This window comes from Biomphalaria glabrata, chromosome 17, assembly GCF_947242115.1.
Source record: "Biomphalaria glabrata chromosome 17, xgBioGlab47.1, whole genome shotgun sequence".
Classification (NCBI taxonomy): domain Eukaryota; kingdom Metazoa; phylum Mollusca; class Gastropoda; family Planorbidae; genus Biomphalaria; species Biomphalaria glabrata.
Window position 1 is genome coordinate 7,577,768 of NC_074727.1, and position 17,298 is coordinate 7,595,065.

Here is a 17,298-nt window from a genome sequence, read left to right on the forward strand (position 1 = left end):
TGCGTCCTCTCGCGACCTCAGAGTATCCCCCCCTCCCTATCCTTTTACGCTTTCGTCCTAATTTTTTTATGTACCTCCCCCCCCCCCCCTATGCCAGGACCTCTTTCCTAGTCTTCACTGACTATCGGTGCGATTGGGTTTTTAGGTCATCAGAGCAGTGGTAACATCAGTCTCCGCTTGTTGCCTTGCGCCCCACTCGCCCCGTTTTATTTTTCAGTACCAGACACCCGACACCCCCTCCCCCCCCCCCCGGCCTCCCCATCCACCCCCTTTTAGTACTTCGGTTAGTCACTGCCTTTCTCGTTCCGCCCGCCACATCGACGTAATGTCCACTCCTGAGGCCAATCTTCACGCCCCGCTCCTACCCCCCCCCCCCAAGATGCCCGCTGCCTCTCCCAACCTGAAGCCCACCTCGTAAGCGCATAGACCACGTGTTTTTTTTTTACTCCCCTCCCCGTTTCTCTTCTTCTCCTCACCTACTCTCCCCCCTCTCTCTGATAGTGTCTGCAGTTGGAAGTTGCGTGTTACAGAAGAGGATGATGTTGATGATGATGATGACGATGAAGGACGGAGAGGGAGGGGTGGAGCGGGTAGTGGAAAACAAGGGGGGCGTTGCGTAGGGTGAATGACTAGGATGCGAGGTGACTAGAAATGGAGGAAGTAGTAATGTGTGTGTGTGTGTTATCTGTACCATCCACATCGCCACCACTACAGACATTTGATTTCAGTATTTCAGAAATCCCCTCCCCAAACCATTTTTCCCCCTCAATCTCAGCAACAGCCCCCCCCCCCCTTTTTCCTCATTTCATTTCGACTTTCTGCTCATTGGTGAGTGTGAGTTAGGCGCTTGAGTGTGTGTGTGTGTTGGTATGAGCACGCAATCTTCTGCCTTGGTTCACCCCTGCTCACTTTAAACTTAGAAAAAAATATATATATAAATGTAAAACTTGAAGCTGGACTTTAAAAAAAAAAAAAGTTAACACTACTACTGAAGTGAAGGGGAGGAGCCACACTGGTCGGCTTGAATGTTGAGTTCGGAACCCACCTTTCGCCATCACCCCCACCCTCTCCTCCACCAACTACTTTACGACCTTTGTTTAATCCTTTGTCTTGTGTGTGCTATTATTTTTTTTTTATTTGTTGGAAAAATAAATTTTGTTTAATTTTTTTTTCGTTTTTAATAAATTCCACTCCCACACGGCCTTATCCCCCCTTCCCCGCGTTTCCTAGTATTCTCCCCCTCCCCCCCCCCCAAACCATGATTTTCAGAGGTTGTCTTCCCCTGACGAAGCAGGTCTTGTAGTTTTTTTTTTTTTTTTTTTCCTTCCACAGCAAAAGTTGTAAGGGGGCATAATCATACATAGACAGGAGGGCCACAGCACAACAGCCGACTTCTATTTGTGCTATGGGGAGCCTAGCTAACTGTACCAGTGTCGACTCGTTCGTCAGTTAGTAGGTCAGCTAATTTTTTTTTTGTTTTTGGTTTTGTTTGTTTTTTTTGAAAGGTTTCAACTGTTGCCGTGTTGGTGTGTTGTTTTTTTTTTGTTTTGTACGTATAACTAGGACTTAAATTTCATTGTAGATTTGGTGTTTATTTCCAATTGTGATTGTGTTTGATATGAATTCTGGCATTTAGTTACAAGTTATTTGTAATTCTCGTGTCTGGAATCTAGATGTAATTTGTGTTTGATTTAATTTTAAAAGTAAATAAATCCGCTTTTTTTTTCTGTCTCTTTCTCGTCAACGATACACCAATCTTATTTTATGCAAACAAAATGGATAATGTGATTTTTCTAATTATAATGCTAGTTTCTCAGCGTGTAGCCTAATTATGTATGATGATTTTACTTATTGCGTAATTTATGGTTTCAAATTAGGTCAGTACATTAGCTGTTAAGTTGTAAAATAACAGTTTATGAATAGAATAGATATATCAGTTTCTTTCACTGGATTATATATATATGTCACTCGAAGACAAGCCTTACTTATATATATATATATGTCTGATTAAGTTTAGGCATCTAAACATGTCCTGTCCATGTATGTTCTAATAATAGGGATCAAGGGACCTAACTCCCGTTACATTCGCCCGCAGGCGTTTTTTGACCTCTATTTTTTTTTTCCTATTCTGGTTTTCATTCTAACTTACTGTGGAGTGATACGATAGTGTGTTGTGTTTGATTTCGCCATTTTTTTCTCGCTTTTTTTTTATTTCGCTTTAATTGCTATTGATCGGGATTATATAGGCGCCTGTACATGTAAGTAAAGCAATGTTTTAAAGAACATAGATTCTTCATCTAGATTTATATCTCTAGATTCTAGATTAGAACTGGATTACATACATATTACAATGATACATGCCAATTGCCATGGGCCATGGTCATAGTCATGGTACGTCGTAACACTGAAATCTAGATCTAGTCTAGTTCTAGATCTAGGTCTACTATGGTCTAAATCTAGACTAGTCTAGAATCTAGATCTAGATTAGTTTTTTAAATTTCTAGATCTACTGCTAGATTCTAGATAGATAGATCATAGTAGTAGTAGTAGATCTATCTAGATCTAGACTCTAGAGGAGTAGAATGTCTAGATTTAATTTAAAATTCATATTAGATCTAGATCTAAGATAGATTCTAGACTCTATCTAGATGGGCTACATTTAACATTGCCAACATCTTAAATTTTTTAATCTAGATCTAGACTCAGAAGATGACTAGCAGATCTAGATATATCTAGATCTTCTTATCTTATATGATACAGACGTTACTTCAAAAAAGAAGATGATTACGTTCTATGCGTCATGCATTTAGTCATGCATATTAACCAACCAACGACCTAAACTCCGCCAAGTCACTGGTTTTCCTGGCTAGCTCGGGCAACCCATTCCATGCTCTAATAGCGCTAGGGAAGAAGGAGCTTTTGAACAAATTTGTCCTAGCATATGGAACGAGGAATGTGCCTTTATCTTTGTGTCTTTCAGAGTATTTTATTAAATTTTGTTTTTGTATTTGAAGATTATGGTTCAGTGTTTTATGTATAATTGCTATTTTACTTTTAAGTCTAGACTATAGACTAATAGAGAGTAAAAAGAGTAAAAGATCTATATAGATCTAAATCTAGTTTCTAGGTCTAGAGTCTAATAGAGAGAGGGATAGAGAGAAAGTATTAGAAAGGAAGAGCGAGAGTCATGAAAATATTGAAAGAGAAAAAGGATGAGAGTTTAGATCTAGATTATATTTATCTGTGAAGATCTAGAGTCAAGATAATTTTAGATAGATCTAGACTCGAAACTTAAGACTTGTTGACTATATCTAGATCTATATAATTTATTTTTTGTTTTAGTCTAATTTACTAATGGTGAGTTAAAATGTGCTGACCACATAAATCTTGATCTAGTCTGTACTTCTAGTTCTTCTAGTACAGTCTAATCTAAATGGGCCAATAAGCTTAAACGTTATTTAGAATATAGAGAATTTGTAAGACTGCTCACAATTTATTAAGCGTATTTAGTATATATTACAAACGGCCATACTATCATGCTCATGACTATGTCCATGTATACAGATCTGCATATATAGCAACGGTTCTCAACCTTTTAAGCTCGGCGACCCCCTTTTACAATCCCCCACTCTGACGCGACCTCCTCCCCCCCCCCACACACACATACAGCTATAGAAGAATAGGCAATAACAATCCATATTTTCGATGGTCCTAGGCGACCCCTGGCAAATCGTCAATCGACCCCCAAGGGGGTCGCGACCCACAGGTTGAGAACCCCTGGCATATAGGATAAGTTATCCATGACTTCTTTTTTTTTTTTTAAATTTATTTACCTTTTCAACCCCGTTCAGTCAGTCAGTCACGTTAGTTTGATGGGCAGAATTCCATAGCACTACTTACATTTTATAAATATAGGTCCTCGAATGTACATGAATTAGAATATGAAACTCCTTATTAAGTGGGATAACTGTACGAACTGCCAGGGTGGTCGCTAGAAAATTTGAGGGTCAGATCAGAGCATGGATAGAACGCGTGCTTTCCGGGTTTTCTGTTGCCCTCTGCTTGCATTGAGAAGATCTCTCATCAAGAGTGAACGGGATTCTCCGGGGAGGGGGGGGGCGAATCCCCTGGAGGGGTTTGAACTCGATACATCTGTTTCGACAGTCGTGCGCTGGGTAGCAGTCAAGTTGAGGCAGTCAATTTTTTTATTGGATAATATCTCAAGCTTATATTTTGTATCTTAACCATCAATCACCATCAACTCTGTATCTTTACCATCGATCTCAGACAGATGATAGTCTACATATTTTTATTATCAATCTATCGATCCCTGGGTTTCTCGAACTGAACTGCTAGCCCTTAATTATTATGCTGCGTCTGATATTTTTATTTACACACACACCTTTTTATTTAAGACTGTTTGAAAGACCTCTAAAACGTTTTAGTTGCTGGCATGTACGTTTCTCGAGTAGTTCGGACGACACCCATTAGACCACATAATAGTCAACGAGGAGTTGGTATCTTTGACCACTCTGACATTGTTCTTTAGAACTACCAGCATTTTCTATTATATAGGCCTACCTCCTTCTACAAAACGTGCACTCTCTTAATTTTTTATAGTTGGTGGAGTTTAAAACAAACAGTTTAAAATGTGTGCGTACAGGATGAACATAAATATTTAAATAAATCTCTTATTAGTCAGGGAGCATTCATTTTTTTTTCTTAGAACTTTATTTTTTATTCAATTCGTGTGTCGTGGCAGAAACTTGACACAACACTTGTCTCTTAGATACAGTTTATATTTATAAAGCAAAAATGTTTTACAGCATTCATAGTGGTTTTTATGTTGGTTTTTTTTCACATTAGAATTTTTGTGACAGGCTACTTTTTTTTTTGTAGTGGGTAAAGGTAAGCGTAAAAGGTAAGTTACCCTTATAATCCTTTGCGACCTATGGGGGGGGGCAGATGGTGTAAAGCTCATCTGTTTTATTTCCGGCGGTTAAGAAGAGGTGTCATGTGACCAGCACAACGACCAATCTTCTTGACGATCTCGAAATATGCCATGTGGACTCTTTGAAAATTTCTGAGGTTCAAAATCGCAGTCTTCGTAAAGATTAGAACTCGAAGACACCAGTTTTCGGAAGCCAAGAGCCTCACCACTCGGCCAAAAGAAAGGACACACCTAATTAAAATTGATAATCTGACATGGATTGTGGAGGCTCTGGTAAAATTATCATTTTGTCCCCCTCCCCCCCCCCCAACAAAACAAAAAAACCTAGTCACTAACTTAGAACGTTTTATAATATTAAGAGGTCTTTTGAAATTTCATTGCTCCTAGCGCCCAGCTCAGTGTGAACTTTTGTATTAAGAGAACGAAATTAAAGAAGGCAAACGGGCAGAAAGTTGATCGTTCGTAGACACGGGACTCCCCCGGTCATTTATCTGTTGAATGTGACATTTACGGTAGTGTCAGATGTCCTGGGCGAGATGAGATTATCAAATCTTAAATGCACGTGCGTTCCGAAAGACGCCACTTCCAAAATGTGCAGAAATTTCGATGTAGAGAGGCATGGGTGCTCGGGTTAAAATGTGGCATTTCTATCAACAGGTGAATAGCTAACCGGACTTTAGGAAGGACAGGGTATGCTTGATTCAGACGCCCTGTGATGATTGTATCTGTATTATATAGTAGTGATAATTGGTTAGTGTTAATGAAGTAGTCTTAGTAGAATCTTGGTTGTAAGTTAGGACGAATTCTATGTTTATTTGTTTTGATTTCATTGGTCTGTTAGTTAAAGTAGAGTTACGGCCCTTGAGAGATTGTTATTGTTGTCAGAGGCCTCAGTTTCGAGGCCAATCGTGGAAGTACAGTAGAAGTCAGTTTTCATAGTTTGTTTTGTATGTTTAATAGTTCAACTTTTGATGGCGTTGTTTACTGTTACAATTTTTTTTTCTGATGGCTTTTATTACATTTATAATTTTGTTCTTCATTAATCCCTGGTGTTTCTTTGAATTGTTGAAAGACATGTCCATGTCAGAGCCATGCCTGGGGTTTGCAACACGCCCTCAATGAGGAAAAGATTTCCTGGAGGGGGGGGTCTGTCCTTATATTCCTAAGCCTTTTATTTCACGTTATCCGACTTTTTTTATATAAAAAAAAAGATCCGACTTCTCGAGAATGACAATACTTTAGAAACGATATTTCAAATATTCCCACTATATCAGACAATACCCTTAAACCAACAGAAAAATCAAGCTACGCTTCTGTAAAATTAAGTCTTTATTTTTTTCTAAAAAAAAAAAAAAGGATTGCGTGTTCTCTCTCTCTCTCACACACGCACGTATTCGTGCTGTAAGGTCGCCACTCGTTGTAATTGTGTCCTGCACACTTTATCGCTTCCCTTTGACGGACTGTTGCGCGTGTCACAAGTCGTGCACACCTCGTCGGTTGTCAGCACACCAGCCGTGCCCAAGTGTGTAACCTGTTTGCTTCATTAAATTATCTCACGACACACACGCCATTAAAAAAAACAACAAAAAAAAAAAACCCTACAAAACAGTAACCTACTTCCTCTCCGTGCCACCGTCTGTAATCTCTAACCCAACGAGTAGATTACATCGCCAACAATTCATATTTCGGTACAAGATATGGGGCGCTCGTTTTCAAGTGTTTACTCATCTACACATCAGTTTTTTTTTTAAAAGATATATGTTTATTTTTTTAAATTAAATAATAATAAGCCACCAGTATCATTATTAACATAATTAGATCATTACCACGAGATTTGTGATTACAAATTAAAGAGAGAAAAAAAAAACAACAACAAACAACTACATCAACGCTTAGACAATTTCAAATGTAGGTCACACATGTTTAGACTCTAAATTTACAAACAAATGTACACGTACATATGATGTAGTACATATATATATATATATATATATATCCGTTTACGCGTTTACACACTCAGCACATACACGATCGCCCGCATATACACTTGCTCGGATGAAACACATAGAAGACTCGGGTCAATACAACAAAAAAAAAATAATGAGGTCACGGCTGTGGGCATGGACTTAGAGAATAGGGTCACATACATTCTGCTAGCACTAGATTCTATCTAGGCCGTCCAAAGGAACAATTGTATGGAAGCTGTTCCATGCCACGCCACCACCCCCTCTTTCTGTGCTTCAAGCCATCCCCCCCCCTTCCTCGAGATGTCCTGCCTTTTTCCAATGACACTTGTTTTTCCTCCTCCCTGGTACTGTCACTCGTGGAGTGGCTTCATATTTCACCCCCCCCCCCATTTCTCTCTCTCTCTCTCTCTCTTCATTATTACTTTCTTTTCCTTCCGCACTGACCTCAATGTACGTACGCATAGAAAAACATATATCTGTATCTGACACAGAATTGGGTGTGTTGATGGTGTGTGTGTGTGTGTTGGTGACCCCGGATCAAGAGCCACACCCACGAAGGGTTTTTGTTAAGACTTATCGAATTACCGCGTGACCTGATTAGCAGCCTCTCTCTCTCTCTCTCTCTCTCTTTTTTTTGTGGGTTACTTCCCATGCTGGAATGCAACATGCACTGGAACATGTGATGCTGCATCGATAGCAGAATGCGGGAATAATAATTAGACTGTTGGTGTATTAGCGAAGAGAGGAGGTATACGTGTGTGTGTGTGTGTTTGATGTGGATGTAAGAAGGGAAATGTTCCCCGATTTGATTAGTTTAGTTATCTGTATAAAATGTGTAAAAATAAAATGTTCCCCCTTTTCAGACCTTGCGACCTCTAGGCAACAGATTTTCATTTCAGTTCTTCCCTCTCTACAGACGATATTTCCTTTATTAATTTAAGGGCGTTGTCATTTTTTCTGCTAACAAGAATGTCATAGTTCATATACATTGTCTCTTGTTTAGTGCCTTCAGAGTTTAGAGGAGAGCTAAGGAGTTCAACAAATGAACACTTTTTTTTTTCGTTTCAATACCTTGTCATCGATCCAAGAAATAACTAATAGACAATTTATAAGCTGTATACATAAGAGGCATGGCTTACTGGTGGCCAAGAAGCTAAAAGAGCGTCTGTTGAACTGAAAGTCCCAAGTTTCAAATACAAAGTGTCTATTTAGCTCTTTGAGTACGCTATAAAAAGTAGAAGCGTCGAAACTGGTTACTTTGAGAGTTTTGGATAGATTCCTTCTATCGGCATAATGAAAGAGTACGTTTACAAGACCATATCAAGGCGGCATTCCGAAAGAGTACCTTGAATAGACCTGATCAGGGCGGCATAACTAAAGACGACCCTAACCACAAAAAAGCGTTATATAAGAAACCTTTTGCATATTTAGATTTTTCTTTCTCACGCATTTTGTTTTTGTTATTTGGGCAGCTAACGGGCCGAGATGACCGGGATATCCGGTTCATGGGAGTCACCGTACATTTCCCGGTAAAAGCTTGAGCCAGCGGCGTTTGGCTGGCATTAGAAGGGCGCTCTTGTGCCACCCGTCGACATCCGGTACAACTGCCCTTACAGCAGTTGTATCAAGACACGCTCTAAACAAATCGATACAAGCAGCCGAATTCTAAATTTCTGATTGAAAAGCCATCAACGCGATAAGGTTTTATCTTTCGTTTAAATACACCCCCCTCCCCTTCTAGTATTCTTAGTTAAACAACAAGAACAACAAACATAGGGTACACTTTAAGGGGGGGGGGGGCTTTAATTTGACTTAGATTGTTTGTGTAACAGCCTGTTACACGCCGAGCATAAATTACACCATCTCACTACGCGTTTATTTTGTCCACTTGAGTGTAGTGAGTTATGGTCTAGTTTGAACATTCTTACAGCCCCATGACTTGAGTGTACACTCATGCATTCCTTATATCTTACATTAACCTATCTTAGAAGGGAGATAACCGGTAGGCAACAGACCAATACGTACAGACAAATGTTTAGGGATTTTAAAAGTACTTTCAGGTTTTAATACTTGTAGGGGCAGTGCAGTGTTTCTCAAACTGAAGGGCGGGCTCCTCCTAGATTGGCGCGATGCGCTGACAAGAGATTCGTTTTTTTTTTTTTTAAATTTCAAGTTTTAAAAAAATCTGCTTTTGCATTGTCCTGAATCCAGAATAGAATATTAATCAAGAGGGGCGGAGAAGGATTGTTAGCAGTGTTTAAAATAAAATTATTCAATTAAATGACCCCATTTCCTCAGAATTCTAAGTTGGAACTTCCATATTGTTATCTCAAGAGGCTACTGCTACAAGATCATTTTAAAACATTCATTCTACCCATCTTTCTTACATTGAAAGGCTTAAATTTCCACCAAATGATGTACCACTGTGCTGTTGATGTCTTTTGCGTAAACAAAAACAGGCCCACTGCAAGACTTGACGTCAAGCCCATGACAAACGAAAAAAATCTCATACACTTGAGTATCGGCCCTTTCCACCTTCTTATTATATTAACTTTATACAACTCAGTATCGGCACTTTTAACCCGTTGTTATATTAACTCTAGTCGACATGCGCTCTTCTAACTGGGAGAAATACTGGGCTGTAGACGCTAGTAGAATGAATTGATGAAGCTCAGAATGCTCCTTCAGACCCCCCCCCCTTTTTTTTTTTAAACATAACTGTGTCGCGAGGACGAAACCTATTTGGTCAGGTGGGTGCATCACAAGTAAGAGTTTGAGAAACACTGGTTAAGGTTAGGGTGGCTATGACTAGCATCAAGATTACAGCTACGAATTTGGGAAGAATGCATTTAGTGAGCTACATTCCTTTGGTGCCCTTCAACCTAAGCCAAGTGTTAATGCTCGAACAGATGATCAGAACTTTTATTTATAACTATACACTGCTTTCAACTTGAATATAGATGTATGTAGAAACACAAGTTGATATTGAAACTCAAAACAAGATCAAACTGACTAAAAATACACGACCTTCCGTCACAAGTCTCTCGCTTGTTCTCCATTCGACTTTCACACCACATCGTGATTTCATTAGAATCTAATCAGCCTACACAACCAAACCATCCGCTCAGCTTTTCTCATGGTTTAATCCGAAACGCGCACAAGCAATCTATAACCCTAAGTGCTTACAACATTTAGGCTAAGATCTTCTAATTAGGAAAATGAGTCAATTATTTCATGCTTATCATATTATAAATTAAAGATGTTTATCGCGTCCTTTGTGCATCCTGTGTGTTAGCTTAGTCGCTGTTTATCATAGACTTTAACACCTTTACGTTATTGGTTCTCTTGTCTGATTGAGGCAACCTTTTGTACACTTATATATAATAGGAAAGATAGAGCAATACTATGAATTTGTCTTTGCGTATGTTTTAAGATATGTGCTCTTAGGGAGTGAGGGAGTCACGCAGTTTATCAACAAACAAACAAAAGATCCGCTGATCCACGAGCCGCAGTGTTTTACATTGAAACAAAATACAATTTCTGTCAATTCATGTCTGAAACACAAAGTTGAACAGCTGAAACAATCCTAGTTACACAAATCTATAACAAGCGATAACAAAACATTTTTGCCAAGAGAGAAAAAAAAATTACACTCCCCCCCCTCTCCCTACCCATTAAGATGCTTTTAATAATTGTTACCAGGTTGGGGAAACATTTGCTGCAGTTCATGCATCTTTCTCAGCCTAGCCCTCCCTGCCTCTATCCTCTTCCCCCTCTTACAAACACACACACACACACACTGAGAGCAACACGCAGGTCTCCCCACTTCTGCCCAGCTTAGCGCAGTGATGCACTTGAAATGATAGACTCTCATTGTTGTTGAACACAAATGCATGTTGGGGGGAGTGAGAGAGAGAGAGAGAGAGAGGTTTTTTTTTTTTCGTTTTTCCCCATTACTCATCGTTGCATGCGAGAATAAGGATAAGACGAACTTTTTTTTTTTAATAGATAAGAGAGAGAAGAGTGTCGGGATATTGAAGGGATGGGGGAAGGGGTAGAATGGAGATTTTTTTTTTGGTGTCAAAATTACACACGAAGCATTCTAGTGTAGACACTTTTTTTTCTTTCCTGTATTTCTTTCTCTATCAAGCTTTTTCTCCTAGACTTTATCAAGCTTTTTCTTCTAGACTTTATCAAGCTTTTTCTCCTAGACTTTATCAAGCTTTTTCTCCTAGACTTTATCGAGCTTTTTCTCCTAGACTTTATCGAGCTTTTTCTCCTAGACTTTATCAAGCTTTTTCTCCATCAAGCTTTTTCTCCTAGACTTTCTCTATCAACATTTTTCTCCTAGACTTTCTCTATCAACATTTTTCTCCTAGACTTTCTCTATCAACATTTTTCTCCTAGACTTTCTCTATCAACATTTTTCTCCTAGACTTTCTCTATCAACATTTTTCTCCTAGACTTTCTGTTTTTCCTCTACGTCTCTCTTTCTCTCAGTCTCTTTTTTTGAAGCCTTTCTCTTTCTCACAGTTTCTCTTTTTCTTCTCTCTTTCTTTATTTCTTGTTTTCTTTTTTAAATATTTCATTCACAATAGTGATGTATCACACCTTGTATTAATGTATCACACCTTGTTGTAATGTATCACACCTTTATACGAATCATTGCAGTACACAAGGGCATGAAATCGTCTGTACATTAGAGCCTCTGTGCATTATACTCTCTTAGTTCTCTTCTAGCTTTGTCATACTTTCCCATTGGTTCTATTCTATCAGCGCTTTTATTTGTTTCTCATTAAGAACAGACGCCTTCCCAACAGATCTTGGATATCAATTAATGGAGATATAGACAGCCATCTCCCGTATCAGTCGGACTCAAACAAACAACACAGACCATTGGAATTATAATAATAAAACAACAAACCAACAACAAGCTCTCAGAAACATGAACGGATTCACCAGCTGGATTAATCACTATTGATAACAAGTCTGAGATTCTTTTGTTGGTAAGTACCCAATCGTGTTGTTACCTTTTCGTTACCAAGGATTCTCAATTTAATTTTTTTTACTTTGGTTGGTTACTTTCCTTTTTTTAAACTCTATTCGCCGATCGCTAATATCAAAGCCTGGGAAAAATAGCATCAGAAATGGATTCATTATAAACTCGAAAGAAATATTGCCCTTATGATTCAGTGTTACTTATTTTCTCAATTACTTCAGCTGTTACATTTGTCATGTTCTCTCATAGTGTGGGTTACGGTTACTGCATAAACAAAGCAAATAATATTTACCCTAAAAAAAAAAGGTAATGATGGTTAGATGTTTTTTTTTACAAAGCTTATATCAACCCACTCTGTCTGTCTGGTAAAAAGTGTGTACGCGTTTTTTCTCCCACACCCATTCTGGGATCAAGTTGAAACTTCGCACAATGGTCCGTTGACATAGACAAGACATGAATCAATAAAAAAAAGTAACCAATTATACAAAATTTATTACTGGTTATTAATTATTTTGTTTAATGGCAACAAGGAATATTAATACTTCAGTATTCACAGATAGGACTACCTAAATGTGTTGGGTTTAGTCCTCATAAATATTTTTTAACGCTATTTCGTCCTCATGCATTCTCCGATCTGATACTTTATACAATAATTTTTTGTACCTAACATAACACGACTCAATAAACAGATATACTTTATTAGTCAATTGGTGATCTATTAGTTTGCTTTATATCGAATAAGGGAAATAACTTGTACATTATTGGTAGATATAGTTTTAAGGACGGACTTCTTCCCCTTTGAATAAGCTTTTTTTTTAAAAAAAAAAATGATTTAACAAAAAAATAATTTTGCTTGTTTTTATTGCTCTTTGAAGCAAAAGTTTCGAAGCTTTGGTTCTGACAGACATACTTGTTGTACAGAACTAATTAATGTAATAGACAAGAAGAAGAATGACGCGAATGCTGTAAATGTGGTGAAATAAAACTACAGCAATTGCTGTATGACGACTGTAGGTAATCTACGTCCCCACGTCATACTTGGGATTACACAGTGCTACTGGAAATCTATTTGCATACTGGCCACAATAACTACTAACGTAACGTTTGTCATCTCCTAACGTCGGCACAGCTTTGATACAGTTGATGTTAGAGCGATATCTCTCTATCTCACCCGCATCGTTATCAGCCGCTCGTACATTGGAATCACGCATCTAGTCATTTTCAAGCGGACATCGTTCTAATACATTCTTTTCCCTACTGCGAGTTTCTCTAAGGCCTAGAGGGCAAACAATAATTTTGACTTGCCATGCAGTAGCCTGTGACCAGTGAGACAAATCAGTCAATGAATTGAGAAGACCTTATTTTTCCCCCTGAATGCCATTTTTTTTTCTCTCTCCTCGGTGGCATCGAAATAACCTATTTCATCGAGCGTAGAGTAGCTTCTTCTTAAGACATAAGTGCCATATTAAAAAAAAAAACCTTTAATTTTACCTCTGCTAGGCTACACTACAATGCTAACAGGCGGGGGCCTGTCAAGTTATAGCTGATGTAGGAGTTAAGTTGTGTTCTAGCAGCGAATTGTGACGGGCGCTAGAGCTGCAGATTCAGGTCGGGCGCTAGGGCTACACATCCAGGTCATGCGCTAGGGTTGCAGATCCAGGGTGGGCGGTAAGCCTGCAGATCAAGGTCGGACTCGTATGCTTCATAATTAGGCTGCAAAGTCAGTACTAAAAGGTAGCAACTTAGAGAAATAAAAATCCGAGACCGATTCTTATAAATACTTACAGACATCCGTTCAAAAATGATGATTATTACATAATTCGCAAGTCTATGTATTCATCTAAACGTGCTTGTTAGTAAGTAGAATGAAAGAGCATTTGTACAAACTTGTCCCAGCATCATGGCATGATGACTGATATTTTTAAATTGCGGGACTTTGATTACGCTTTCCAATCCATCCAACTGTAAAGGGTACCTGTACATTAGTTGAGGTTGAAAAGATCTAGTTGTTCGTTGTGCTGACCACATCACACTATCGTCAACTGCCTGACCTAGAAACGCATGAGTTTTACACCATCAGCCTCACCTATCGCAATTAGTAAAAGGACTTTATAGTTTACGCTTGAAATGATACAATTTAAGCCGGGTTTTTTTTTTTAAAAGAAAAATTTGTATTATTGAAAAAAAAAATTTTGGTTGAATCTTTAAAATGGGAATTAGGTTAGTACACAGAAAAAGATTTAGGCTAGTACACAGAAAAAGAATGCTTCTTGCGAGCCTTTGGAGGTACTTAATTTCACAGAGCAACCAGAGAACCAGGTGACAGACAAGACTCGCTGGGAAATCCTTGACATTAAATCCATCCCAGACGTCAAACGTCTTCTCAGTACCCGCTCCACACGTGGCTCGACTGTACTCACTTCCAACGGACTGGTATGAAACGTTTGCGATTCTTTCTCTCCCTTTTGACAGTCGAGTCAGGGTCATGTCATTGACACTCGAGTCAGTTGGGGACATGTCATATTTGCCTGTTGTCTTTTTTTTTTTTTTTTTTCAAATTCATCCAATCGTGTGACCTCTTCTAGTACTGTCAGTGACCTTGGTGTATATTTATGTTTCATTGTATGTCTGTCAGTGTCAATTAATGTTGCTTTTTACATGAAAACAAACACACACACACACGCAAACCCAAGCTGAAAAGCTTTGACATGTAAAAGATAGAAAGGTGTAAACAATGTATAACTTTCTCTCTCTTTTCTCTCTCCCTCCCCCTCTCTCTCTTCCTCTTAATCTCTCTCTCTTCTCTCTTTCTTTCTCACTCACGCCTTCTCTCTCTCCTTCTCCATTTGTTTCTTTTCATCTCTTTTTCTCTCACGTTTTCTTTATCTTTATCTCTCCTGTTCTTTCTTTCTATCCCTCACGCACTCTTTTTTCATTCTCTTTCTCTCCCCATACACCCTTCCCTTTCTATCCATTTCTCTCCTCATATCTCCCCCCTCTCTCTCTCTGACGAGTATATGACGCATATATCTACAGCACTAAGCTTCTAAATTAAAGGGTTAAATGTTTTCTTCACTTTGTCTCTCTTTGAACTGAAAACATTGTATGCACAAATATTTGTTTAAAAAAAACAACAACATATTATTATTATAGCTTTTATATAGCGCTACTTTCATGCTTATAGCATGCTCAGAGCGCTTTGGTCCAATCTCATTTGTGGACCAGTAAGGGGGGGGGGTATCTAGGAGTTGATTTTCCGTGCTGCCTTTAGGCGCTCAGTAAACGCAACTCTGCCCGAGTCGGCTGTCGAACTTAGAGCCGCTTTCTAGGTAGCCAAGACAAGCCCAAGCTCAAGCGCACTTGGCCTTTCGACCACGCTTCCCACTGGCCTCTCGACCACGCTTCCCGCCATATACTCTGAGAACCCATGACGTACTTGCCTATAAACATTCCCCTAAGTTCTGTCTTTTGGTACAACAGACCACGCGATCTATGGGCGGATGAAGAATAGCTCAATTTGTTTCTATTGGTCGACGGTTAACGAGAGAGTGATGCAGCCAGCACAAAGAGCAGCCGGATTACTTCCCTACCTAAACACGTCTGCAGCCATTGTTGGGTGGGGACCCCGGGGTGTCTTTAAAACGATAATGTTCAAAATCTCAACCAAGATTCGACCTCGGGATCTTTCGGTTCGGAAGCCAAGCTTCCATTCAACCACCACTCCCCCATACGTAACGTCAAAGAAGAAAATAAAATTAGATCACGTGATAATATTTTGAAGAAAAAAAAATAGTTTTCTCAAAATCTGGCAGCATTCTTAGCTCTACCGGATTATTATGAATCGGTTACCTGGTCTGTTTACTACGTAATAACTCAATAACTCGTACATTATAATCGATTATTGCATTTGGAAAGAGCAGGTTGAAACGGGATCGATATCCTGATGACGCAACGGGAACAACAACATAAAAAAAAAACCTGACTGCACCTTGACACAGTAACAATTTCAATAACAAGACAGCTCAGATAGTATTACATTACACCTGAGTTTTACCTGTTCACCTTAATAACATCCCGACCTTGACCTATATTTTTTTTCCACTGCAAGGGGTATACAAAAATGCAGAGCTGGAAAAATCTATAATTTTTTTTTTGTCTTCTTCCTCAAACTTGTTAAACGTTGCATATCAATCTAGCACAGCTGACTCGGGTCACGTGCCTTTAGCCCCTCCCACAAACTGGTGTAGTCCCAAAACGTTTCAGTAAGAAAAAACAAAACAAAAAAAAACTAAAAAAAAAAATAAAAAAATTCTCTCTTCTGCATATCCAGATTAAGCACTTTTTGTAGAACATGCTAAATAACATTGGAATATATGTATAGTGTTAATTACTCTTTTTCTCTCTCTTTCTCTTTCTCTCTCTTTCTTTATCTCATTATCTCTCTCTTTCTTTCTCTCTCTCTCTTTCTCTCTCTCACTTTCTCTCTCACACTCTGTCTCTTTTTCTATATCTCTCTATATATTTATGTATACTGTTAATTACTCTCTCTTTTTTCTCTCTCTTTCTTTCTCTCACATACTCTTTTTATTTTCTCTCTCTCTCTTTCTCTGTTAATTACTCTCTCTTTTTTCTCTCTCTTTCTTTCTCTCACATACTCTTTTTATTTTCTCTCTCTCTCTTTCTCAATTTCTCTCTCTCTCTCTCTTTCTCAATCTCTCTTTCTTTCTCTATCTCTCAAACTCTCTTTTTCTTTCTCTCTCTCTCTTTCTCTCTCTTTGTTTCTATATCTCTTTCTCTCTCTCACTCCCTGTCTCACTCTCTGTCTCTCTATCTTTCTCTCTCCCGTTCTCTCTCACTCTCTGTGTGTCGCTTGCTCGCGCTCTATGTATATTTAAAAGGTCTCTCTGTGTGTACAAATTATATGTTAAAATTGTGTACACACGATGAAATTCACCCTAAAACAGTTTGGTCTAGTACAAGTCTCATTGTTTAGAGTCTTTTTAGATTCTGTACTTATGTCCAAGGGTGTAGAGAAACCATCATCTACTATTTGACCAGCTAATAATGGTTTTATGGTTATTGGGTCTACCAGAGCTATGATCATTGGACGAGTTTTATGCTAAGATTCATGCAGGGTTAAGACGCTTATGTCAATAAGTCTTTCATTCAAGCGATTATATCAAGGCATCTGATGCCAGTACATCTAAAACTAGTCCATCTGATACCATTACGTCTGATATCATTTCATTTGATACCAGCACGTCTATTGCCAAACCAATGCATCCCCAATATAAAATATAGTTACATCTTACTTATGATACCAATTCATCTAATATCAATGCACCTTAAAACCATCCATCATAAATCAACACACATTGTCT

General features: G+C 38.6%; 1 protein-coding gene across 5 annotated transcripts in view; it reads left to right on the top strand.

Annotated features, from left to right (window-relative positions):
- Nucleotides 1-1,361: 1,361 nt before the first annotated feature.
- The window catches only part of LOC106059853 (zinc finger protein squeeze-like), a 123,554-nt gene continuing 107,617 nt past the window's right edge, over nt 1,362-17,298 (top strand). The window contains exons 1-2 of one of the 5 annotated variants that reach the window (XM_056016137.1): nt 1,362-1,456; nt 11,719-11,924. The gene's annotated coding sequence lies outside the window, so the exon portion shown is untranslated. Of the gene's footprint in view, nt 1,457-2,071; nt 2,259-11,718; nt 11,925-17,298 lie in introns of those variants that run through there. The other 4 variants (XM_056016142.1, XM_056016136.1, XM_056016138.1 and 1 more) reach the window with 4 other exon arrangements.